Raw genomic sequence first — 26,302 nt, 5'->3', positions numbered from 1 at the left:
AAATGGATGAAATTGGAGGATATCATGCTAAGTGAGATAAGCCAATCTCAAAAAACTAAAGGACGAATTATCTCGCTGATAAGCGGATGAGGACATATAATGGGGGGTAGGAGGGGTTAGCGTTAGGGTTAGGGTCAGGTTTAGTGTTAGGGATAAGTAGGGTGGTAAGAATGGAGGAAGGAAGCACTGTATAGAGGGAAAAAGAGGGGTGGGAGGGGTGGGGGAAGGGAAAAAATAACAGAATGAATCAAACGACATTGCCCTATGTAAATTTATGATTTTTAATTAAAATAAATAAATAAAAAAGAGTAAAAAAATGAAGATAGGAAATAATTAAACTCAGCACTGAAATCAAAGAAATAGAGAATAGAAAACAATACAAAGGATCAATGTAACAAAGAATTGGTTCTTTGAAAAGATAAACAATGTTGATAAACCCTTATCCAAAGTAACCAGAGAGAGAGAGAGAGAGAGAGAGAGAGAGAGCCAAGACAAGAAAATTAGAAATGAGAAAGGAGATACCACCATAGACATTTCTAAAATCCAGAGGATCCTTAGGCCTGTTTTGAAAACTTATATTCCAATAAGTTGGAAAAGCAAGAAGCTAGTGACAAATTTCTGCACACATATGACCTTCTCAAATTGAACCAAGAGGATATAGAAAAACCTACATATCAAGTAACAATATTAAAGCAGTGATAAAAAGACTTCCAACAAAGAAAAGCTGAGGATCAGATGGATTTTTCAGCTGACTTCTACCAGATCTTTAAAGAAGAACTAATGCCAATACTTCCCAGATTATTCCATGAAATAGAAAGGGAGAGGACACTCCCAAATTAATTCTGTGAGGCCAGTATCACCCTGTCACCAAAGCCAGACAAAGACGCATCAAGGAAAAAGAACAACAGACCAGTATCCCTGATGAACATAGATGCAAAAATTCTCAATAAAATACTAGCAATCCACATGCAGAAACACATTAAGAAGATTGCGCACCATTATCAAGTTGGTTTTATCCAGGCATGCAAGGTTGGTTCAACCTACACTAATGAATAAATGTAATTCATCACATAAATCGGGTGAAGGACAAAAATCACAGGGTCATCTCAATAGATGCAGAAAAACCTCGGATGAATCGAACCCAACATTGAAGAAAGTAGGGATAGAAGGAACTGACCCCAAAGTCACGGAGGCTATATACCAGAAACCAAAAGGCAGCATCATACTGGATGGAGAAAAACTGAAGGCATTTCTTCCAGAATCAGGCACAAGAGATTGATGTCCACTCTCATGCCTCCTATTCAATATTGTGCTTGAAACTTGTCAGAGCAATTAGCCACGGCAAGGAAATGAAGGGGGTACAAATAGGAAAAGAAGAAGTCAACATGTCTCCCTTTGCCCGTGCGGTCCTGTACTTCGAAGCCCCAGAAGAAGGCCACCAGATGACTTCTGGAGTTGATAAACAAATTCAGAGAAAAAAGTCACAGAATATAATAGCTCAACACCAAAAATCAACAGCTTTCCTATACACCAATAATGAACCTTCTGAGAATGAAATCAGGAAAATGATCCATTCACAAAACAGCTGTAAGAAAACACTTAGGAATAAATCTAATCAGGGAGGTTGGAGATCTCTACAGTGAGTGGAGGGAGCCCCTAGAAGATGGAAAGGCCTCCTGTGTTTTTGGATAGGAAGAATTCATATCGTCAAAATGTCCATATTACTAAAAGCAACCTACAGATTCTTACAATCCCCATCAAAATATCAATGATATTCTTCGCAGAAGTAGAAAAAGTAATCCTGAACATAGTCCTAAAATTCATATGGAATAAGAAAAGACCCAGAATGGCCAAAGAATCTTGGGCGAGAAGAACAATACGCTAGTGATATCACAATTCCCAATCACAAATTGTACCACAGAGTGATGGTAGTAAAATCAGCACAATATTGGCATAAAAACAGACATGGAAGCCAGTGGAATAAGATAGAAGAGGCAGGGACCCCATGTGCATATAGCCATCCCATCCTTGAGGAAGCTGTCCAAAACATATGTTGCAGAAAAGAAAGCCTTTTTAACAAAGGCTGCTGGGAAAATTGGACATTCATGTGTAGAAAAATAGAACTAGATCCTTATCCCTCTCCCTACGCATTAATCAACTCAAAGTGGAACAGAGTCCTAGGAATTGGACAGAAACATGGCGACTGCTAAAAGAAAACACAGGATCAAGACGCCACCTTTCTGGTTGCAGGCCTTGACTTCCTTAAAAAGATTCCTGAAGCTCAAGAAATAAAACCCAGAATCAGTAAGTGGGAGGGCATCAGATTAGAGAGCTCCTACCCAGCCAAGAAATCAGGAGCATGAGGAGACAGCCCACAGAAAGGGGCTTTACCTTCTGTGCCCCAGACAGGGGATTAGTATCCACAATACATAAAGAACGCAGAAAGAACTCAGTACCCAAAACCACACAAGCCAATCAACAAATGGGCAGAAGAACTCAACAGACGCTTCTCAAAGGAAAAAACACAATTATATGAAAAAAAAAAAAGTGTCTAATAGCCTCAGCAATCGGGAAACGCAAATCAAAACTACACTGAGATTTCACGTCCAGTTAGATCGGTGACTATCAAGAATACAATTGCCAGTAATTGCCAGGGAGGACGTGGGGGCCCATTGGTGGTGGGACTGCAAATCACAGTGACACATGCAGAGCTGTGTTTATAACAGTGCACGTCACAATAGCCAAGTCACGGAACCAGTCTAGGTGTCTATCAGCAGACGAGGAGAGAAAGAAAATGTAGCAAAACATACACAGAGGAGTTTTATTCAGCCATAAAGAAGAATGGAGTCATGTCATTGGCTGGTAGCTGAATGGAGCCCAAGATCATCACGCTAAGTGAAATGAGCCAGGCTCAGAGAGTCGAGGGTTGAGTGTCTTCTCTCATGTGAACGTTGGGGCGGGGGAGAGAATTTTAAAAAATTGATCCCATGACAATAGAAGGAACGCTGACAGAGCAGAGGAGGGGGATCAAGGGGGAGGGGGAGGGGAGGGCCTCAGGAAGTGCTGGGTCACCGGATCTACCAGATTATGCTACGTCCGTGTACAGATGTACCACAGTGCATCCGGCTTTTATATATAATTATAATGCACTAGTTCAAAAAATACTGGAAGGGGGTTGGGGTTGGGGCTCAGTGGTAGAGCACTCGCCTAGCACCTGTGAGGTGCTGGGTTCGATTCTCAGCACCGCGTATAAATAAATAAATAAATGAGGTCCATTGACAATTTAAAAATATATTTTTAAAAAGTCAAAAAACAGAATTTACTTTTCATGGAACTCTCAGGAAGGCAAGAACATTACGTTCTAGGACTCAATCTGTGATTCTGAGTCTGATCTTTCTAGCCAAATGGACCTGGGCTAATGGTTGCCCACATCTGATTGGTCTTTTCCAAAACTTTTTGAAGGCTACTGAAGTCTTTAGATCCTCATCCTCCTTGAGAAATTTACATCCCAATTCTCTGCACTTTAAAGAATTCCAGGCAAGCTAACTGTGTGTGTGTGTGTGTGTGTGTGTGTGTGTTTAGGGAGAGAACCCAGGACCTTGCACATGCTAGGTAAGGCTCTACCACTGAGCTACAGCCCCACATTTTTTGATTTTTTTTTTTTCATTTTGAGACAGGGTCTTCCTAAATTGTCGAGGCTGGCCTCCAACTTGCGATCCTCCTGCCTCAGCCTCTTGAGTAGCTGGAATTGCAGGCGTACCCCCTGGTGCCTGGCACAATGCTCTTCTGATCTTTAGAGGCGTTCCAACTCTGGAATGTCCAGGGTGGACTTCCTGTCCAGTTCTTCATTGTCATAACTATCTTTGGTAACACCTTGCAGAACAATCAGCCCATGAGCTCAAGATGTCAGGACCTGGGGTCTGCACTCTGGAGGTCTGCCTTCTGACACAGGACCTTCAGCACGGGGGCCCAGGGATCTGCTTTTCCCAGCCCTCCTGAGGGTGGGCTCCTCTCACACTTTGAGAAACAGCTGTGGTCTTTGCTAGCTCCTGTTTCTACTTCCTCCCGTTCCCTGTGCGCTCAGCCCACTAAGCATCTGGGGGATGGGCCTTAATATCGCTGTCCCACTGACAGGATGATTTATGGCCGTGTGGGTCAAGGGATGAGACGCACTCAAACATTTGTGGAATGTCATCCATGGTATGTTCACGGAGGCCCATCACGAAATGAAAATATGCACAGTAGCAGGCAAACGGCAACGCCAGGTTTTAACAAAGGCTCAGGGACCCCTATCTTAGCGCCTAGGGTTTGGTAACACAGCTTGATAACTGATAAGACAAGCAGGAACCCTCTCCTACAGGCACGTCCCAGCTCTCCTGGACTTCCCTGTATGCGAGTGTGCATGCACGCACACACACACGGGCTGTTTACCCTTTTTTGTTGTTGTTGTTTTGTAAAAAACTGAAATCTATTTTACATTTCATAACATTCACCATTTTAAGGGGTATGGTCTGGGTGTTTTTCCTAGGTTCGCAGGACTGTGTAAGCATTGACCAAACCACAACTTTTTCATCCCTAAGAGAAACTGGTACTCTCAACATTGGTTCCTAGCAACCACTGACCTATCTTCTCTTTCTGGAGACTAGCCTGTCTGAGCATTTCCTATAAACGGAACCCTACAACATGTGGCCTTTGTTGGGGGCATTTATTTAGGTCAGTGTTTTCAAGGTTCATGTCTTGTAGCACGGATCATCCTTCATTGCTTCATTCATTTTCATGACTGCATAATATTCCATTGCACAGAGTGTTCCATTGTGCAGTGGGCCACGGTTTTGGCCTGTGAATCAGTTGATGGACATTGACTTGTTTCCACCTTTTGGCTCTTGTGAGGAGTGCTGTCATGAGCTTTGTGTGTCTTCAGGTAAACGGCCAGTTCATAGAGCAAGTCTAGTGTTGAACTTTTGAAGAACAGCCAGACGGCCTTCTGCAGCGGCTGCACCGTAGTATAGGAGGGCTCTAATTTCCCCGTTCTTGCCAACGTCGGCCATGATGTGTCTTCTTGCTCATAATCATCCTACTGGGTCTGAAATGGTATCTCACCCTGGTTTTGATTGACATCTCCTTCATGGTCAATGATAAGCATCTTTTCCATGTATTGATTGACTATTTATGCATCTTTTTGGAGAAATGTCTCCAAATGGAACAGGAAATGTCTCTTCACATTGTTTGCACATTTAAATGAGGTTATTTGCCATTTTATTATTGAATCATGAGAGTTCTTTATCCTAACACTAGACCGTTATCAGATATATGATTTACAAATACGCTTGTCTGTTCTTTTCACTTGCTTGAAGGTGGTCTTTGAGGGATAAGTTTGAAATTTTGATACATTCTGATTTATCTATGTTTCTCCTTGGGTAATTTGTGCATAAAGTGTCACATGTAAGAAATCGTTGCCTAACCTAAGATCACAAAGACTTATTTTCTTCTAAAAGTTTGTGTTAGTCCTTTTTCTTTTTTAAAAATATTTTTTTATTTTTAATTCTTTTTACATACACAGAAGCATGCATTTTGACATATTATACATACATGGAATATAACTGATTGTAATTAGAATCCTGTTCTTCCAGTTGAACTTGATGTTGGTCATGTCTTCATTGCTGTGACAAAATATCTGAGAAAATCAATATAGAGGAGGAAAAATTTCTTTTGGCCCCATGGTTGTGGGCTTGTGGAGAGGCACAAGATCATGGTGGGTGGGGTTGTGGGCAGCAAAGCTGCCCACCTCAAACAAATCAGGAAGCAGAGAGAGAGAGGAAGGTCTGAAGGCAAGTTGGAATCCCCGCCAGGCATGGTGGTGCATGCTTGGAATCCGAGTGGCTCGGGAGGTTGAGGCAGGAGGATCGCAAGTTGGAGGCCAGCCTCAGCCACTTAGCCAGGCCCTAAGCACCTCAGCGAGATTCTGTCTCTAAATAAAATATAAAAAGAGCTGGGGAGGTGGCTCAGGGGTTAAGCACCCCTGGGTTCCATCCCTGGTACTTAAAAAAACAAAAAACAAAAAAGGAGCTATAATCCCCCAGGACACACCCCCAAGGAGCCATTCCTTTTAACTAGGTCCCACCTCCTACAGTTTCCCCACCTCCAATAACCCACTCAGCCTCAGATCCATCCATGGATTAAGCTTCTGACAAGGTAGAGCCCTCCCCGTCCAGCCGCCTCCCAGAAGCTCCACCTCTAAGTACTACTGCACTGGGGACTTCAAGACAGGAGCCTCTGGGGACATTCCAGACCCAAACCACAACACAGTTTTGTAGTTTCAGTTTTTAAATTTAAGGCTTTGGCCCATTCTGTGTTACTTTTTATGTGTGGTGTGAAGTCAGGGTTCAGATGTGTTCTTTTGCACTGTGGTATCATTTGCCCTAGGACAATTTGCTACGAAGTCTTTCTTCACTGAATTGTCTGGGCATCCTTATTAAAAACCAATTGTGCAACTGATTAGAACAAATAAAATGAAAAAAATTTTAAAAAGTAAATTGAGCCCAGTGCAGTGGCTATAGGAGGCTGAGGCAGGAGAACAGAAAGGTGGAGGCCAGCCTCAGCAACTTAGCGAGGCCCTAAGCAACTCAGTGAGACCCTGGCTCTAAATAAAATATAAAAAAGGTCTGGGCTGTGGCTCAGTGGTAGAGCACTTGCCTAGCATGTGTGAGGCACTGGGTTCAATTCTCAGCACCACATTAAAAATATATATATATATAAAGGTATTGTGTCCATCTGGAACCAAAAAAATGCTTTAAAAAATCAATTGATCATAAATCATAATAGATCATAAATCATAAGAGAGTTTATTTCTAGACCCTCAATTCTTTCCCTTTATCTACATATCTGTTCTTATGACAGAACCACACTGAATCAATCACTGTGTCTTTGGAGGAAGTTTTGAAATCACAAAGGAGTTTTCCAGCTTTGTTCTTTGACAAGATTGGTTTGGCTACTCTGGGTCCCTTGCGTTTCCACATGAATTTTAGGATCGCTTTTTCGATTTATGCACAAAAAAGGCAGTTAGAATTTTTATTGGGATTGCATTGAATCTATAGATCAGGTTGGTGATTATTACCATTTTAACAGTATTAGGTCTTGATATATGGACATGGGATGGGTTTTGATTTGATTTATTCAAGTCTTTGTCAATTTTTTAAGGAAGGTTTTATAGTTTTTATGTACAAATCTTACTCTTGATTTGGTCAATTTATTCCTAATTTTTTTTCTATACTGAGGCATGAACCCAGGGATACTCTGCCTCTGAGCTACATCCCCACCCCTATTATTATTATTATTATTATTATTTTGGGACAGGGTTTTGCTAAGTTACCCAGGCTGAGCTTGACCTTGTGATTCTCCTGCCTCAACCTCCCCAGCAGCTGGAATTATAGGCCTGTGCCACTATGTCCAGTACTTTCTTCTTTCTCATGCTATTGCAAAGGCGAGTGATTTTAAATTGCATCTTTGGATTGCTCATTGCTACTGTTTAAAAACAAAACTAATTTGTGTATATTGATCTTGATTTTGCAACTCTGCTTAATTTGTTTACTAGCTCTAGTTGGTTTTTATGTGTATGTGTGCACCAAATAAAATTTAGAATTAAGCTTCCACCCCCCCAAAAATGGTGGTGTTTTGATTAGAATTGTGTTAAATATGCAGATAATTTGGGGTTGACTCGACATCTTTGCAATGTTTGATATTCCTACCCATGATTCTCTCTCCATTAGGTTCTCATTAATATCTTCCACTAAACTTTTGATTTTCTGTGTATGAGTTTTGCATATCTTTTTTTTTTTTTTTTGCGGTGCTGGGGATCAAACCCAGGGCCTTATGCTTGCAAGGCAAGCACTCTACCGACTGAGCTATCTCCCCAGCCCCCCTGCATATCTTCTCTTAGATTTATTCCTAGTTAGCTTATATCGTATTTTTTTTTTTTTCCTGATATACAAATGCGTCTTAGAAGGTGGTATTTTGAGGCCCTGGGCCCTGGGTTCAATCCCCAGTACTGCCAAAAAAAAAAAAAAAAAAAAAAAAAAAAAAAAAAAAAAATAGAAAAAGAAAAAGAAAGAAAGAAGGTGGTGTTTTGAAATGATTTTTGTTGGTATATAAATACAATTGTATAAAATACAACTTGTATATTGATCTTATAGTCAGTAACGTTTCTAAGCTTTTGCATTGTGTTTAGTAATTTATTGATAGGTTCTTTGCAGTCCTAGGAATCAAGGATTAAAATCACCCTAGTTCTCTACATTTGAAGGTAGGAAGACAGGAAAGAGGTGGGCTCATGTCCATTTGAGGAAAACGTCGTTTGCTGATGATATCACGCTGAAGTTCAGACACAGCGAGTCTTGCAGTGGCCCAGTCCATGCTATTGAAACCCTCATCTCTACTCGTTCTCTTACTGATGGTGGATTTTGTTCAGTAGGTGCAGATATTTCTCTTCTCCACGGCTGGAGGTGGAGACCCAGAGGCCTGGACAAGACCAGAGGGGCCCTGAGTTTCTCCCAGTCAGAGTTGTGGGGGAACAGTAAATGGAGCCGGACAGGAAGTGTCATGGCACCACGCAATGGGGGATTCTTTTTGTCTTTGCACTCAGGCAGGAGCACACTCCTCAGAGCCACTGAAGAACTCTATCCTTCGGTCCAGAGATTTCAGGGGCCCCAGCCCACAGGCTTGGTTGACTAGATAAGGAGATAACCTATGCATCCAGCGGAGACCCAGAACAGCCCGAATCAGGGATTAGAGTCTGGGACCAGGAAGGGAGGTCTCCTGGCATCACAGCTTCAAGACAGGGCGGGCCGCCCACCGCACGCTCTAGAAGGCCACGTCCCAGGCCCTGCCTCTGGGCACAGTGCTCTGCTGAGATTGGACTTATAATAAGGCTTATTTCATCCCCACCGCCCCTCCCCACATTCTTACCACGATCCCTGTTTGCAAGATGAGGAAACCGCACCTCAGAGAGATGGAAGCTCTGTGCAGAGTCACCAGCTGGTGAATGGCAGGCAAGGGTGGCTTTGGAGCCTCAGCCCACAGGGGCCGTGCCCACGTGGGCCGTGCCCACGTGACTGCCCGGCTTCCAACAGCAAATATGCACGTGTGGAGGCCTCAGAGAGATGGAGAGAGACGGAGAGAGAGGGACTCTCCCCTGACTCCATAGCCCCAGCACAGGGCTGAGGCTGAGAACGTTTATTGGGAGGTTGGATTACTGAGATGAAACCAGCTTGCGTTTATTGCTCAGCTCTGGTTTTTAAAACACAGGGAACTCTTTATTCTTCCCCACAACCCAATGAGCCCAGTGTTGCGATGCTTTCCACTCTGTAGACAAGAAAGCTGAGGTGCAGAGAGGTTTAGCCTCAATGGAGGTCATGGGCGTAAGTCGGCGGTTCTGCTGGTGTTGAAGTTGGACATCAAATCCCAAGCCTGCCCTCCTCACCTGCGTGACGATGAGTTCTGACTTAGCCTGCCTCGTCTTAGTCCCACTCTCCTCTGCCAGAGATTGGTTCAGGGATGTGACTCCAATTTGGCCAGTTGGATTTCAAGAAAAGATGGCCAGGGACACCAGGAAGTGATTGTCCTAGAATGGAGACACACAGAAAGAAAGTACTCTTTGTTTTCCGTACTTTTTGTATGGAACGATGTTGTTTGGGGAGTTATGGCAGCCGTTTTGTGACCATGAGGAGAGCTATTGGGGCATGCAAAGAGTGGCCGAGTGGGGATTTGGAAGAAGTCCCCAATGATATCACTGAGCCTGTCTGAAGGAGCCCAGGGACCTTACCTCAAAACCTCTTGTTCAGTCAGCACAGATATTTTAGATAAAACTTCCTCATCAGCTGGGGACAAACAGGTTTGTATACTCAGAGAAGATTTCCCTGGGGCAGGTGGAAGGAGGTCCCCTGGGCTGGCCACTTGGATGCCCAGGGGTGCCTTCTCTGTCCCATAGCCTAGTCACGCTGTCACCTGTGAGTACCAGGGAGGGGTCAGGTCGAGACTGGGTAGCCCTGCTCGAGCCCCGAGAGTCCAGTGTCCCACCATTGCTGACCACATGTCTCCTTGGTGGGCTTCCTCCCCTGCGGTCATCTGGACACCCCAGGCCCGACCTGACTCCATGCTTCCACGCTTGCCCTTCAACGTCTCAATGCACTCTTCACGCACATCTTTCTGGCAAACTCCTACTCACCCCTCAAAACCCAACTTGAGACCTCATGTTGCCTCTTCTGAGAAACTGCTGGAAGCCCCTGAGCCTGTGCTCTCGGGTCTCTTTTTGCTTCCTGCCCCTTGTTTCCGTTGACAGAGGGTCTCTCCTGCGGCGGCCCTGGCCCCTCTCAAAGCCAGGGACGCATTTCATTTCTGCCTGTGGGACCTGGTTCTCAGGCACGGATTGGAGATCTCAGAAGTTTTGAGTGAATGAACGCCTGTTCTCAGCTGGCAGATGGAGGGCAGGGGCCCCGAGGCCGGGAGGCCCTCTCCTTCACGCAGGGCCCAGCCGGAGTGGTGCTGGACGTTCACAGCGGCGATGGAGGCGGCTCTCCCTGCTCCATAGGCAGCCTGCGCCTCAGAGGGCAGGTGGCGGCCTGCCTGGGCCCAGCCCTCCTGCTGCTTAATCTCTGCTGCTTCTCCTGCTTCTCAGGCTGCCTCCTGGGCCCGCCCAGCCTCCCTTCTCCCGCAGGCCTCTGCCAGCTGACAATCCCCTCTGCCATCTCCTGCCCTGGGGCTGGGGGCGGGGGCTTGTGGGGGAGACAGGTGGAGGCTTCCCCCTGCTCTGGGGAAAATTAATTAGCCTGGGTTCCTGCAAATCACTTTGAAGATAAAAAAAGAAAATAAAAAAAAAAAAAGAAAGAAAAGAAAATACACACGCTCGTCCCTTATCACGAGGATGATTAGCTGGAGGCCTCGCTCTCTCTTCTGCTCGGCCTCTTCCACGCCACACCTGCTTTTCTAGAAAAGCCCACTTCAGAAACCCAGGTGCCCTGGGACAGGGAGCGGAGGGTGGGCGTCTTCCCCAGCAGGACCCCGTTGCTGCTGGGATGGGGGCTTTCAGAACCAGGTTGGGGCACCTGGCCCCTGGCTGGGCCTGGCCTCTCAGCCTCACTATCTCAGCAAAGTGAGGCTAGGTCAGGAGTACGCGTCAGGCACATAGCAGGTGCTCAGTAAACGCGAGCCCCCAGCCTCCTCGCCGTCCTGGGCAGAACAGAGGGAGTCCGCACAGCCCCAGGCTGTTGTCTGGGCCTAGTTTCCAGCTGCCTCCCCTCGGACCACCCAGCCAGCCTCCTCACTCCTGCCTGGAGCCGCAGAAACAGCTGAGAGCCGTGGGCGGCGGGGATGCCAGCTCTCTCCAGCCTTGGCAAGTCACCCATGGGCCAGGCTGGGGCAGGCAAGATGGCAGCCCCAGGGCCTGCCTCTCGAAGGGAATGGAATCGTGCTCTGAGGTCACCGGTGTGTCGAAGAAGAAACCGAGGCTCAGAGAGGTCCACCCTCAGCAGAGCTTCCGGGCTTCCAGGCCCAGCTGGGCTGGAGGAGGGGGCGGCCAGCAGGCGAGCGGGTGAGGTTTGGCAGCTGGAGGGTCTGGGGGATTTTAAAGGCCTTCAGAGGTTTGGCACAGGTGAGCTCGGGGTGGGGGATGCTTCCTTCTTGGGGACCCCACCCTCTCGGGCCCTGGCGTATCTGCAGGGCAACAGGTGGCCTCCGAACCAGCTCACTTATGGCTCCAGGAGAGCCATCCAGGGACCCCCCACTGAGGGGTGGGGAAGGAGGCAGGGCCAGCCTTCAGATGAAAGGCCAGCATGTCCCCCCGGTCTCCCTCTCTCCCTCCTGACCTGGGGCATCCTGGGAAACCAGGCCCTTCTCTCTCCACCCCCAGCCTCTCCGCCTGGGTCCTTGTGGGCTGGGAGGGTGGATTCCAGGTACCCAGCAGGTGCCAGGCCTGGGCACAATGCTGGCCTGGGTCCTTCAGAAGGAGGAGGGTGGTGGGCTTGTCTGGGACAGGGCCCTGATCTTTCTGAGACTTGGTTTCCTCTTCTGTGACGTGGCCCACCCTGAGGCTCGCCAAGGACAGGAGAGAGCGCCGTGGTGACTCCGCCTTCAGGGGCCTCCCAGGGACTGTTGGCAGCAGCCGTGGACGGCCCTGAGCAAGGGCCCTGGGTAGAGAGGAGAGGGGGCTGGGGCTCCGAGTCCCCGAGGGAGGCAGCAGGTTATCTTTCCTCCTTTGTCCAGTGCATAACTGTGGCCCGGGTCTGAGCCAGCGTGTGCCCTTGAAGGAACTCGCGAAGGAAGGGGGACGAGTCACACGTGGGAATGGTTGCTGGTACAAGGGCAGCAGTGATCAGCGTTTATTAAGCACTTACTATATGCCAGATCCCGTTCTAAAGGCTGTGTGTTTTAACTCATGCTCTTGACTAACCAAGAGTCATTGGTTATCTTTTATTTTTCTTGATACCAGGGTTTGAACTCAGGGGTGCTTAACTTAGCCACATCCCCAGCCCTTTTTATATTTTATTTGGGCTGAGGCTGGCCTCCACCTTGCGATCCTCCTACCCCAGCCTCCGGAGCCGCTGGGATGACAGGCGTGCACCACTGCGTCTGGCGGGATTGGTATCCTATGACTGTTCTCGGAGGTGAGGTCACAGCTTGAGGACCCAACACAGTCTGAGCAGTTCAGCCAGCGATTTGAAACCAGGCTGTCTGGCTCCAGCCTTTTAACCCCTGAACATGGCGCCTTTCAGAGAAGGCAGAGGATTTCTGAACCATGGAGGAGAGTTGCGGCATCCAGAAGGGGCCCCATCTGTCCTCCTGAGTTGGGGCCTCCCCTGCTCAGGTACCCTCGGTGGCTCCCGCGGGCCCCGCAGGACCACACAGGGCCCTGGGTAGCCAGGCCCACACCCCCTCCCCCGGCTGCTCCTGGGCCACACCTTCCTGCCCAGGGGCCTCTTGGGGGGACCAGCTCCTGTCCCAGCCCAGCTCCAATGTCACCTCCGCCTGGTCAGGGTGCACAGCAGACCATTCCATCCCAGGCTGGTGAGCGCCTTATTCTTCCTGCCAGGTGCGACCGTTCCAGAAGGTTCTGAGGTGCACGGAGTTTTAAGACGGGATTCTCGCTCCCACCTTTTCTCTCTGTGCCCCGGAGCATGTGTGTGTGTGTGTGGCAGAACGTCGGGACCAGAGGCAGGCCGAGGACGGCGTCACAATCCTGTCCCCTCCCCGGGGGGTCCCGGAGGGGGTCTGGTGCCAGGGTCTTTCCGTCTTTTCTTGTCTTAGGAATTTATTTTTTAAGTAATGGAGTTTTCAGCCCTCATTAGAATTTCCTCAGGCCATGAGAAGTTCGCCTTCTCCTTTCCGATTTCAGGATTTACATCTCTCCAGGAAATCAGGAAGTCCTCCTTGCATCTAGCCTAAAGGCCTCTTTTTTAGGAGGTTCACCATAGGCCAAGCCCTAGCAAAGACCAAGGGCTTCATTGGCTTCTGGTCAGAGAGGCCTGGGGTTCTGGGGCTCCCACAGCCTGAAGGCCTGCCCCCTGCCTGTCCGTTCCTGTCTCCCCGTGGCCTGGGCTGTGCGCATGTTTGTTGAATGACTGAGTGAGAGTCTGTGTGGAGGCAGCGGACAGGAGGCCTTGCCCAGGGGCCTGTGCTCCGGGGTCAGGGCCCGGGATGGGGCGGGGAGAAGCGGGGACTTCCTGATGGGGTCAGAAGGGCCCCCCAGGCACCCGCACAACACGGCAGAGGAAATGGAGGCTGCCCAGTCAGAGACCGGAGGGCAGCCTTCTGAGAGTCACTTACCACCTGCGGCAAGTTGAGGAATGTGGAAATGGAGGCCGATATCGGAGGGATTCACACCCTGCAGCCTGGGGCTAGCCATCACACGGTGGATCCGCCTCTTCTCTTTAGAACCCTAGCCAGCCTGGGTCCTGCCATCTGCCTAACACCCTCCATGGCTCCCACCTTCTCAGAGGAAAGGTCCTTACAGTAGCCACAGGCCTGGCTGAGCTGGGGGCTGACTTGTCTCTTACCACTCGTTCTGCTGCGGATTCATGCCTGCCTCAGGGCCTTTTCACTTGCTGTCCCTTGTGCCTGGGATAACTCCTTCCCTGTTTAGCTGCTTGACTCTCTCTCTCTCACCTCCAGGCCCTGCTCAGAAATCACCTCCTCCAAGAGGCCTTCCTTGATCCCTTCTGAGACGCCCCTTTCTTCCCTTGTCACCCTCAAGCCTCCCAGCCCAACACAGCAGCCAGGAGCCAGCAGCCACCCGTGGCTCTGGAACCCTGGAAAGGCGGCTAGTCAGAATCCAGACACGCTCCGAGCATAAACGTGCACCTGCGTCAGAGATGCAGAAGGAACACCGAGGTAAAATAACTCTGTGTTCTACGTGGACTCCACGTCACCAGGATCCATTATTAATTTCCTGCATTTCCTTCTGCATCTGTGTCCAGATGACAACGAGAAACTTCTACAGTGGCTGCTTCCGCCACCCTGGTCTGTTTGATTTCCTAGTCGGGGGCCTGTGCCTGGGTTTATCGGCTCTCTATCCGTCCTCCCCGGACAAGGCCAGCTCCGCCAGGGCAGGACTTTGGGGTCTGGCCTGCTGTGTTCCCTGCTGCGGCCCTGGCACACCTAGGAGAGCCCTCAGCTCCCCATGCTGGCTCTGTCCAGCCAGGAAGCGTGGGACTGGACTTGGCGTTTGGATTTGCGTCTTCTCCTGGGCCAGCGACAGGTGGGAGGATCCTCTCGCCATGCTAGTCAGCAGCCCTTGGATTGGGGTGTGAACACTGCCCTTTGGCTCCTTGCGTGACTTGCGGACGGAGCCTCCATTTCCCTGTCTGTCCCAGGAGGATCTTAATGTCTGCCCAGAGTTTCCAATGGGTCTCTCGGAGGCCACCTGTGAGCTGCAGCAGTTGGGAGAGGCCGAGGACCCACAGCCTCTGCTGACTCGCTTCTGAGCTGGACAACAGAGGAAGTGCACCGTCCCCTGGAGGGAGGGCGCCATCTTTATTGCGCCCCGGGGAGCAGCTGGTCTGGCTTGTGCAGGAGGGCCTGTGTCTTCAGGGATGGGGACAGGACCCACAGAGGCCTGGGGACAGCCAGGCAGACAGGGCAGGCCCGTGAGCTGGAGAGGGATCTCTGTCTCAGCAAAGCGAGGGAAATGGCGAGGGAGGCAGGGAGTGGCCTCTGCTGAGCAGGCCCAGGGACCACGGATCCCCCGAGGAGGCCTGTCTGCCAGGCGGGAGGGCGAGCAGGTGCCCTGGGGACGCGGAGTTGGAGGAGACATCTGTGGGCTGGGGTGAGGGGCCTGGTGGGAGCCGGCCTGCGGGCTGCCCAGGGCCCCTGCGGGGGTCCTGGCCACCTCTGTGGGCGTGCCGCTCTCTGGCCCAGGTCTGCTCGGAGCGGAACCACCCGTCCAGGCGGCCACGGGGCAGGACCACAGCACCCCTGGTGGCAGGTGTCTGGACGGTCTGCCCCCAGCCTCGCGCCTCCCGGCCTGATGGGTTTTCCTGGGGCCAAGCTGAATCTCCGCCCTGGGCGCCGCCCTGCCCAGCCTGGGCCCCGACTCCCTGGGGACCTGGTGCGGCAGCCCTGAGTGCCCAGGGGCAGCCCCGCACGGATACGATGGTCTCCAGCCGCTCCTCACAGCCCAGCCTGGCGCCACCCCCCATGACCCCCTGTCCTGTCTGCCCTCTGTGTCCAGAAATGCAGAGGGGGACTCAGCCCGCCCTGCAGGACCAGCTTGGTCAGCGACTCTGGACGTGAGGCCGCCCTCCTCTTGCCTCTGGGAAGGCTGGTGGCGAGGGCCTGGGGGGGCGGCCAGGCCCGGCCCTGCTGGTGGCTGGCGGGGTGCGTGGCCCTTCTTTCCTGGGGAGCTGGGTCCCGAGAGGCGGCAGACCAGGCGGCTAGCGGGTGGCCAGTTCTGAAATCATCACCCCCAGCGCCCAGGAGGCGGGGGCGAGGGGCGGTCACCAAGCCAGGAGGGCTTCGGCGCCCACACGTGGTCCCGCACCTCCGGGGATCGCTTGTGCTTCCATCTTGTATTTGGTGCCCGGTGCATCTAGGGAATGACCAGGAAGGCCTGGGAGGTGGGCAGCGGGGGCCACTGGGGCACGGGGGTCACCTCCCTTACTGTCGCCCTGTGAGCGCGCCTGGCACTGGGGTTTGCCTGGTTCTCGTGGGAGGATGTCCAGCCCGTCCCTCACCAGGCCGGCAGCACCCCGGAAGGTGGGAGCCCCGCTGGGGGCCACAGAGACCTGCGCTTTCCTGGGGGACAGAGCGTGTGTGCGAGGCCGCGGCCGGGCAGGCCGGGGTGTGCGGCTGGGTCTGGGCGGAGTCACAGCTGAGCAGGACGGTGCCTCTGAGTGCGGGTCAGTCAGGGCGCGCGTCCACGTGTGTGCCTGCGTGTCCCCGGGCAGGTGTGGGGTCAGTCTCTGGCTGGGGCTGATGGTGTGGCCACACGGGTAGCTGAGTGTGGATGTCCGGGCTGCAGGGACAGGATGGCCGGGGTCTGGAAGGTCCCTTGAAAAGCTCACGGTTTGAAAGCATGACCCCCCACACCCAGCGCAGCTGGGGTCAGAGGCGGGGCTTTAGGCCATGGCTATCGCTCTGACCTCATCAGTGGATTAATCCATTTTGCGGGATTAATCCATTCATAGCTGAATGGACTTCCGGGTGGTGACTGAAGGCAGGTGGGTGTGCCCTTGAGCCGCGTCTGTCCCGGCCTCTCCCCCTCCTCCTCTGCTGCTTGCTGGCTGCCAGGAGCCGACGGCTCTCCTCCCCCAGCCCCTCCACCATGAGGCTCCATCACCTCACGCCAGAGCAACAGGGTCGGCCGACCGCGGACCGAACCCCTGAAACCAGGAGTCCCGACTGAGCCTCTCCTCCTCTCCTGTTCTCCTCGGGTGTCGCTCACGGGGATGAGGAGGTGACTCACTCAGAGGGCACTGGTCCTCTGGGCCTGAACCCGCGGAGGCGCCCCACTGTGAGCATGTCAGTCAGCCGTCCATCTCTGGGGCCAAAATACCCGACAACTTAGAGAAAGAAAAGTTGGTCTGGGGCTCCCACTTTCAGAGGTTCAGTCCGTGGTCGGCCAAGTCCACGGCTCTGGGCCTGCGGGGAGGCCGAGCATCATGGCGGAAGGGCCTGGCCCAGGAAAGCTGCCCAGCTCATGGCAGCTGGGATGCAGAGAAAGAGAGAGAGGAACCAGGGACAAGGGCCACACCCAGTGATCTCCTTCCTGCCGCCAGGCCCAACCGCCTGCAGTTAGCACCTCCGAGTCCATGCAGATGACCTGTCCACCCAATGGATCCATCCACTATGAGGTTCCAGCTCCCCAGTCCAAAGCCCACTTGGCCTCCGGACACTGCTGTGTCGCGTAGCACGTGACCTTTTCTGGGGTCACCACAAAGCCACTCGGCATCAAGGTTGGCCAGAGGTGGGTGCTGGAGAGGGCCATGGGGCTGGCAGGTGTGGTGAGTGCTGGGTCAGCGGTGGTAGGAGAGGTCAGCTGGGTGTGTGTGTTGGTGGCTGTGTGGGGCTGTGGCTTCTGTGCCGGGGCAGGGGACAGGTGACCGAGGGACTGAGTGCACCATGGGTGTGTCTGGGCGGGTGCTGACCGGCTGGCTGCAGGGTCACCCTGGGTGTTTCCCCAGGGACTCTCTGAAAACATCCAGTTCCGGTTTGCGGCCGCTGCCCATTTCCCTGGTGTCAATACTCCATCATGGTGGGCGCCGGGCCACAGAGCTGCTTGAGGCTCCCGCAGGCAGAGTTGGGAAAGGCACGTGGACGCCGCTGGTTTACGGGTGGCTGGCTGGTGTCCCCGTAAGGGCAGAGGGCAGCTCAGAGCTGGCAGCAGGAAATGTCCGCAATGGCTCCTCCGTGGTGGAGACCCCTGTTGGGGAGCTGGGTCGCCAGGTCGGGGAGCAGCCTGGGCGCAGGAGCCATGGCCGGTGTGTGGCTCTCTTGCTGCAGGAGGAGTGTCCAAGTGGGCATGGGTACCGCGGGGCCGGACGCAGAGCGTCAAGGGCTCGCCCAGGTGCCAACGCCACCTGTCTTCACCCTGCCGCCCTAGATTGGAGGTGAGGCCCTTCCCAGGCCCCCGCTTTGTGCCAGGTCCTGCGTTGGACGCCGGGGACTCAGAGGCCAGCCAGAGACTTACCTGGTGCGGAAGCGGGAGGAGAGCCAGAACCTTCTGCGCCCACACCCGACGGCGGCCTGGAGCCCTGCTTAGGGTCTTCCCGAGAGTGAGCTCCCCTCCGCCTGACGGGGACACCAGCCGGACCCCTGGGGGCAGGCGGGCCTCCTGGGCCCAGTCACGGTGGGTCCTGACCTACCCCCCGGCATGGCGACTGGGTCTGCGTTCCTGTCCGCCGTTGGGCCCTGCTGCTTCTTCCCAGACCACCACCCGTGGTCCCGCAGAACACGTCCTCCACCGTGGCGTGTCGGGAACCTTCTACGCAGCATGGCGGGAAGCCGGGCACGTTTGCTTCCCGGCACGTGAAGTGGACTTGGGTTCCTGGGACTCCCTGGTCTCTGCAGGTCCCCATCTCCCCGAAGCCGCCAGCCTTGCCAACCGAGGAGCACAGCCTGTGGGGCTGAGCAAGTGTCCTCCACGAGGTGGCCCAGGCCCCGACACCGCGACCCCCTGGATGGCGCAGCCGTTCCCCCCCCACAGCCAGGAAGGATCCTTAGGCCTGGGGATCAAGGGCTGGAGACGGGCCTGGGTCTCCTGTGACTTCTTTGCTTCCCAGCCTGCCACTTTGTGCTGGGAAGACGTGCCTCCACCAGGAGACCCCAAAATAGCTCTGTTGACCCGGAAGTACAAACCTCCAGCGCCCCCTTGCACCGCTGAACCCAGAGGCCCAGAGGCCGGGAAGGGCCCTTTCCTCCCGGCTGGCGTGTCCATACTGATGCTGAAGAGAAGGCTGCCGGCAGGGGACTTGGCGGGCGCCCTGGGGTCTCTGGGGACTCCTCTTTGTCCTCCACAGGCGTCTGCTGTACCCAGGGCCACAAGGACGCTGTCCCTTCAGGAAAGCAGCTGCCACCAGGCTCTGAACCCTGCTCAGCCGAGGAGAGAGGAAGCCCCAGTTCTGGCCACCGCTGAGGTCACTTGCAGAAGCCGGTTGTTGGGGGTCATGCTCCCCAAGGAGCTGACCGGTGGCTCCTTGATTTCTAACTGCCATTTCCTGGACCTCCTTCCATTGCAAAGTCCCCAGCCCCCTTCCCTCCACCCTTGAGGCGTGTGCTGTGGTCCAGGGGCTGGGTGTCTCCGGAGCAGCCCCCACCCTCTGGACATTTGGGCCACTCTGAGCCACACACCCCGCACAGGTGAACACTCCCCAGGAAAGGGCCCAGCCCCTGGCTGACACCGGCTGAGATCCCCGGGAGAGCCGAAGTGGCCCCTGGCTGGCTGGCTGGCTGGCTGGCTGGCTGCGGAGGTGCACCGGAGTTGGGGACAGACAGAAGTGACAACTTGCCATTAATACGGGGGCCCAATTCATCAAAACGCCGAATTACAGGGAGCCCGTGTTTAATTGTCATTCTGGTAACGATCTGCAACTGCATACAAATTACAGGGCGATCCAGTCAAACGTGCTAACAGCTGCTATAAATGCCGTCTAATCTGTGGCATGCATGGCCTTCTGGCAGTGTCTCCGGGCCCAGGCCAGGGCAGGGCCCAGAGGACAGCTCCCCTTGGCACAGTCTTCAGCAGGGACCTGGGTTGCTGACGCAGGCTGCCACACGTCCTGGCCACCCCCAGCCCCTCCAGTGAGGTGGAACCTCCTCAGGGGTCCCGGGCTGGGTTGCAGCAAGAAGAACTCAGGTCAAGCCAAGACGGAACCTGGAGGGGCCCAAGGATGGGAAGGAAGGCCGCCTTCCTGGATTGGCTTGGGGCAGGGTGGGGAGCCCAGAGACAGGGGCATGACTGAGTCTTTTTTGTTTTTTAATGACTACTGGGGATTGAACTAAGGGGCACTGGACCCCTGAGCCACATCCCCAGCCCTTTTTATGTTTTGAGACAGGGTCTCAACTTATGGCTGCGGCTGGCCTCGAATTTGTGATCCTCCTGCCTCAGCCTCCCAAGTAGCTGGGATGACAGACGTGCACCACCATGCCCGGCTAAGGAAGGGATCTATCTGTGCCTCTGCACACATACATGCACAGGAGAGACTGGGTACGTGTGTAAAATGCCCCCTGTGCAGGATGCAGCTGCAGGAGGCAGAGAGTCCTGGTGAAGAGCAGACTCTGACACAGGAAGGCCAACCAGGTTCCCACCCAGCCCGGGCCCATAGCAACTTCCTGAAGAGAACCCACGGCCCTGCCTCTCGAAGTCCATGATGAAGAGTGTCCCCTGCCTTGGAAACGTGGGTCATGAGTTCTGAGTACGAGAGGCTCAGGACGCCGACACACAGTAGGCCCACAGTCCACACTAGCTATTAGCCTGTGAGCACCGTTGTTAGAAAACTGAGGACAGACTGGAGGTCCAGACGAAGTCTCCTTTGACCTGGGGGTGTGGCTCCATGGTAGAGCACTTGCCGGGCATGCGTGAGGCTGGGTTCCATTCCCAGCATGCAAGAAAAAAAAAAAAAAAAAAAAAAAAAGAAAAAGAAAAACCCTCAATTACAGTTTCTACTGAACACATAAGGTCTTTGCATGATGGCAAAGTCAAAAGGAGGCTGAGGCAGGAGGATCGCAAGTTGGAGGCCAGCCTCAGCAATGTAGCCAGACCCTAAGCTACTCAGCGAGACGCTGTCTCTGAATAAAATACAAAACAGGGCTGGGGATGGGGCTCAGTGGTCGAGGGCCCCTGAGTTCAATCCCTGGTACAAAAAAAAAGAAAATCAAGTCGAACCATCTTAAGCTGGGCACCTTCCTTCCACATAATGGTGAAGAAGTATAGAGGGAACAGTGTAAGAAGTTTCCTTCTGGGCTTCTGGAATGTCCTAGAGTGTTCATGGTTCCATGTGCTGCAGATATTTTCTTTTCTTTCCTTTTTTTTTTTTGGCCGTGCTGGGGATTGAACCCAGGACCTTGTGCTTAGGAGGCAAGTTCTCTACCAACTGAGCCCCACCCCCAGCCCGTGCTGCGGATGCTTTCTGTGCATCTACACGCAGAGTGCGGTTCCTATGAATGGACCCCGCTAAACACGCCTGTGTGCGCCTGTCCGTTTCCGGAGCTGGCCCTTTCAGACTTGCTAGTGCCCCTCTCACCTCAGGTCTGCCCGGGGTTCTGCGGGCGTTACTTAGCCCTGTTTGTGACCATTTGGTCTTCTGAGTTCTCTTCCTGCAAGGCACCCTGTGTGGATCCATAGACCTCAGCATGCATGATCCTCTAGTGGTGACGTGTCCAGGCCCGTTGAGGGCCAGTCCCCTACTTTGGTCCCTTGTGACGTGCTGATATCTCTGCATCTTTTGACTGTGGGACACTGAATTTTTTTTTTTTTTTTTGGTCCTAGGGATGGAACTCAGGGGTGCTTCACCACTGAGCCCCATCCTCAGCCCTTTTTATTTTTTATTTAGAGACAGGGTCTCACTGAGTTGCTGAGGCTGGCCTCCAACTTGCGATCCTCCTGCCTCAGCCTCCTGAGCCCCTGGGATGACAGACATGTGCCACCGTGCCCAGCTAGGGACACCGAATCTTAATGGCCTTTGCCCTGTGCTCGCTTCCTGTGGTTCCAACTCCTCAGGGTTTGGCTGGGAAACTTCTAGAGCGTGGATGTTGAAGGTCTCCCAAAGACCGGTCCCCAGCATGGGGTTTTGGGGAGGTGGTGGGTCCTTTAAGAGATGGGGCCTAGCCAGGGTGTGCTGTCCAATGGACGGTGGGACCCCAGTCCTGTCTCTTCTTTCTTGTTTCCCAGCCAAGGTGCGAATGGTTTGGCCTCGCCACCTGATCAGCTCCTGATGTCCTGTCCCCCTGCCAGAGGCCTAGAAGCAACGGGGCCACCTGAGTCGTTTTTCTCTGTATGAGCTGGCCATCCCAGGTGTTCTGTAAGAGCAGCAGGGAGCTGAGGGGAGACCCGGCGGCCAGGCACATGTCCCCATGTCCCTCTGGGGCAGTCCTGGCCGATTTTGCACCGAGTCTTGACTGGAACCGGGCCTGGCGTTCCCCAGCTACAGAGCGAGGCCCGCAGGCACCGGTTGGTGGGAGCCTGCTTCCCCTCCCCTCTCCCGGAGCTGGGGAAACTGAGGCCCGGGAAGGGGCTCCTCTGGGAGGCCCAGTGCAGGGGTGAGGACACTGGCCGGCCGCGGGGAGGCCCTGGGGGGCCGGCAGCCCTTCCCCGGCCTAATCCGGTTTTCTGCCCAGTTGCTCCGCGGAGAAGGTCGTTTCTCATCCCATTTTAATGCAAAGGAGGCTGCCGGGCCTGGCTCGCTCTGAGCGTGGTGACAGTGGCCGTGAATGGGGACCCCAGTAACGGGGACAAAAATGTGACAGGGCCCTCCATCATGATATCGGACGACAATCAGGACATTATGGTCGGTCCTGGAACCCACTCCGGGAAGGGACGGGGCCTCCGCCTGGTATGCTAAACACACAGGCCGAGCCCGCCTGGGGCCTCCCGGCCTTGGTCTGGTCAGTGACTCCATTGTGCCCGAGCGGGCCACCTCCCTCCCGCCCGCCTGGGTGCGGGGAGTGCGGGGCAGGCCTGCTGGTCCCACCACCCTGCTGTGTGTGTCCAGGGCAGGCGCTTCCGTCTCTGGGCCCAGGCTGGTTAGGGTCTATGGAGCGCAAGGACAATGGTCACCCTCCACCAGCTCTCAGGGTGGCCCTGGGCGGGAGCGCTGGTCACTTCCGGGTCAAGGCACAAGGGCACAGTCAAGCGTGGGGCTGGGCTGCCGGACCAGGCCGCAGAAGGCAGCTCCAGGGCCGCGCTGACCTGGGGACCTTGGTGGCGGAGAGATGGGGCGTCACAGTGCGGTTTCTGTGACCCGGGAGGATGCCAGCTTGTGGTTTCTGTTGGAAAGTCTGCGAACGAGACCTTGCGCCCTCTGTGTGCCGCGCCCTTGGCGTCTGGTGTGTGTGTGACCCTCAGGTGACATCCCGGCGTGGACCGGCCACATTTCGAGGGCTCCGCAGCCACGCGTGGCTGGTGGCTGTCTCGCTGGGCAGCGCAGCTCTAAAGGGGGTCCGGCGGATGCACTTGCACCCAACCCTGCACTGGCCACGCCGCCTCCGGGCTCGGTTTCCCCAGGGAAAACTCCTTCGCAGGGCGAGGGACAGGAGGCAAGTGAGCCCTGGAGAGCAGGTTGGTGGCGCCCTGGCTGGACCTCCCCGCGAGAGGGTGGCCGGGGAGGCAGCTCCCTCACACTGTCCCCGGGGCTGGGGAATGGGACGCTGGCAGGTAGCAGTGAAGACAGGGATGGATCCCACTCTGAACACGTTCTCCAAAAGCTCACCCACCCCAAGACGCACAGGAAGGGACTGGCTGGCCGAGCGGGATGTCACCTGCCTCTTACAGAGGTTTAACCGGGGAAGTCGCCCCTGCCCCCTGCTTCCTCTGAGGCTCTGGTGGAAATTCAGGAGCCAGAGCCCCCTTCAGGTCAGGCTGGCTCTATCTGCAGAGCCACCTCGGGGAAGTCACTTGCCCTCTCTGGCTGGTCTCCCCAGGGGCAAGTCTAAGGTCCTTGCTTCAGGGGCGGGGAGGTCGGAGCCGGCCAGCCGGGAAGGGCAGGGTTGAGGGGTGCAGGCACGGGCTCATGGCTCCTTCCTCCTTCCTCTGTCCTCCCTTCCCAGACCCCATTGATCAGAGGAGGCTCCTGTCCTGGGAACCGCAGGCCGGCCTTCTCTGCCAAGCCCCGGCTCCTTTCCATTTGTGACTGGCCAACTTCCAGGGCCGGAGTCGGGAGCGGCCGTAATGGACCACAGGTTGAATTATGGAGCCACGAGAGGCGGCCTCCGAGGTAACAGGGCTGGGCTGGCTGGCGGAGGGCCTGGCTGTGGCCCTGGTGCAGCTGGGGTGTGGCACACCTCCTGGCCTCCCTCCCCTGCCCACCTTCCCCTCAGCCAAGCCTCCCTCCACCCGTCCAGGCTGGCTCGGCAGCTCCATCTTCTAGAGCTGGGGACCGAGGCCAGAGGAGGACGGGGGCTTGTCTAAGGTCACATGATGAGCCACTTCTGGAAGCTGAGCCCTCCTTCTCTGGCCCAGAGGGTCTTGGGGACCCCCTTAGCAGCCTGAGCCATGGGGCCCTTCTGTCACCTGCTAGTGCTGGAGGACTCCAGCCCTGAGCACCTAAATCTGCTCCAGTCCTTCAAGAGGCTTGCTCTGTGGCTTCCCACGTTGAGGCTGTGGCCAGGCCACTAGTCGGATCAGGAGTCCCTCCTTGTGTTGGAGGTGCCTATGGATGGGCAAGGCAGTGGAGAGGACAGAGAGGGAAGCCCCCTAGCTAGACCATTGTGAGCTCAGGTCTCATTAATCAAGGTCTACGCCTGTAGAGGAGGGAGTTGAATTTTGTGCCTTACGCCGCTCACAGAGGTTTTTGGGCGCTTGTCCCTGGGGGTGGTTGAGAGAAGCCGGGCAGGCCTGGAAGGAGGCTGCAGGTTCCCTCTGGTAAACGGGGCTGGGGGAGGCTGTCTCCCAGGGCTGCCCTAGGGCAGCAGGAGGTGGGGCTGTGGCCGGAGCACAGACGGGCCCCAGCTTGGCGAGAGGGCGAGCTGGTCCCAGGGGCTGGGCGGACGCACCAGTGAGGAGGGGGCTGGGGACGCCGGGGTGAGCGGCCACAGGCGCAGGGTTTGCGGGGGGCCTCAAGTGCTGGGGGGGGGGGGGGCTCGACTCTGGGACCAGCAGGCCCGGCTCGGAGCTGCGCGCTCCAGCCCGGAACAGTGTTCCCAGGGAGCGGCAGCAACCGCTGCTGATTACAAATTGCTCTGTGATTTTTCTCCCGTTGCCATGGCGACGGCAGGCCTAGCATCTTAAGCAGCCTAGGATGCAGCTGGACCTTTTCAAGCCCTTCAGGGTTCCTCGGGTCTTTTCTCTGCGTCCCCGCCCTCCCTGCCCCTTAACCCTTGGCTCCCTCCCTCCCGCCGCCTGGCCCCCTCTGCGGGCGGCGTGGGGCTCACCTCTGGGGTCCCGAGCCTTCTCCTCCTGACTCACGCCAGGCCTTCTTGCTCATCACTCGCCTGGGCCACTTCTTCCTATCCCGACATGCTCCAGTCCATCCCGCCCTTGGGTAGCCACGGCCAACCCTTCCCCCAGGAAGTCTCTCCATGACCCCAGCTTGCAGCAAACTCTTTCATTCATTCATTTTTTTTGGGGGGGGGGTTACAGGTGATTGAATCCAGGGGTGCTTAACTCCTGAGCCACCTCCCCAGCCCTTTTTATATTTTATTTAGAGACAGGGTCTCACTAAGTGGCTGAGGCTGGCCTCCACCTTGTGATCCTCCTGTCTCAGCCTCCTGAGCTGCTGGATTGACAGGTGTGCACCACTGCACCCGGCCATCCTTCCTTTATATTTGCATGTGGCTGTCACAAGCAGTCACCACCGGCCACGAAAATGGCTGCTGAGCACTTGAAATGTGGCCAGTGCCACCTGTGGAAGTAACATCTGGGCTACATCCAGTTAAAAAAACAACTAATGGCACCTGCCCTTTTTTTTTTTTTACTTTAAAGAACATTTTAAATCACCTCTGTGGCTCACGTTTTATTTCTATGGCTAATGACACTCGACTCACATTGGGGATGTGTGCTGGGTGGCAGGGGTGATGGCAGCCCCGATGGCAGGGTGAGGTAACAGTTTCATCGGGGCAGAAGCTCCTGTTGTATTCCTGTTTGACAGATGAGGAGACAGAGGCTCAGGGAAGCCGTGGGCACGTGGCTGTAGGTGGCTATGGGTGGCAGCAGGCGCCCTAGTCCCCCTTGGAGATAGAGCAGACAGACACGGTGGTTTCAAAGCTGCGTGGGGGTCTGGTTGGTGCTGCTGCCGCCGGGCAAGCAGTTGGGTTGGGAGCGATGGCAGGGGTTGTCCAGGCCTCCAGGTGTCAGCTGTGGCCAAGCCCGTCACCCTGGGACTCCTGCTTCCTCATGTCCCTAGGTTGGAGCTAACATCCAGGTCGCACCTGCTACTTCTCGCAGGGTGTGTGTGTGTGTGTGTGTGTGTGTGTGTGTGTGTGTGTGCGACACCCTTGTCTTTGGGGACAGTTGATCCAAAGTCTCTGAAGCCACAAGGCCCTAAAGTAGCAGGACCACAGCCGCCACCCAGGCCTGGTCTAAATGGCTTCCTAGGCCTTGCTTTGCCGTGCCTGGGCTGGCTGTCCTTCCTTGGCTGGCCTCTGCCCGCCCACAACACTGTGGACCTCA

This window comes from Sciurus vulgaris (assembly GCF_902686455.1).
Source record: "Sciurus vulgaris genome assembly, chromosome: 19".
Classification (NCBI taxonomy): domain Eukaryota; kingdom Metazoa; phylum Chordata; class Mammalia; order Rodentia; family Sciuridae; genus Sciurus; species Sciurus vulgaris.
This window is presented reverse-complemented; position numbering follows the sequence as displayed.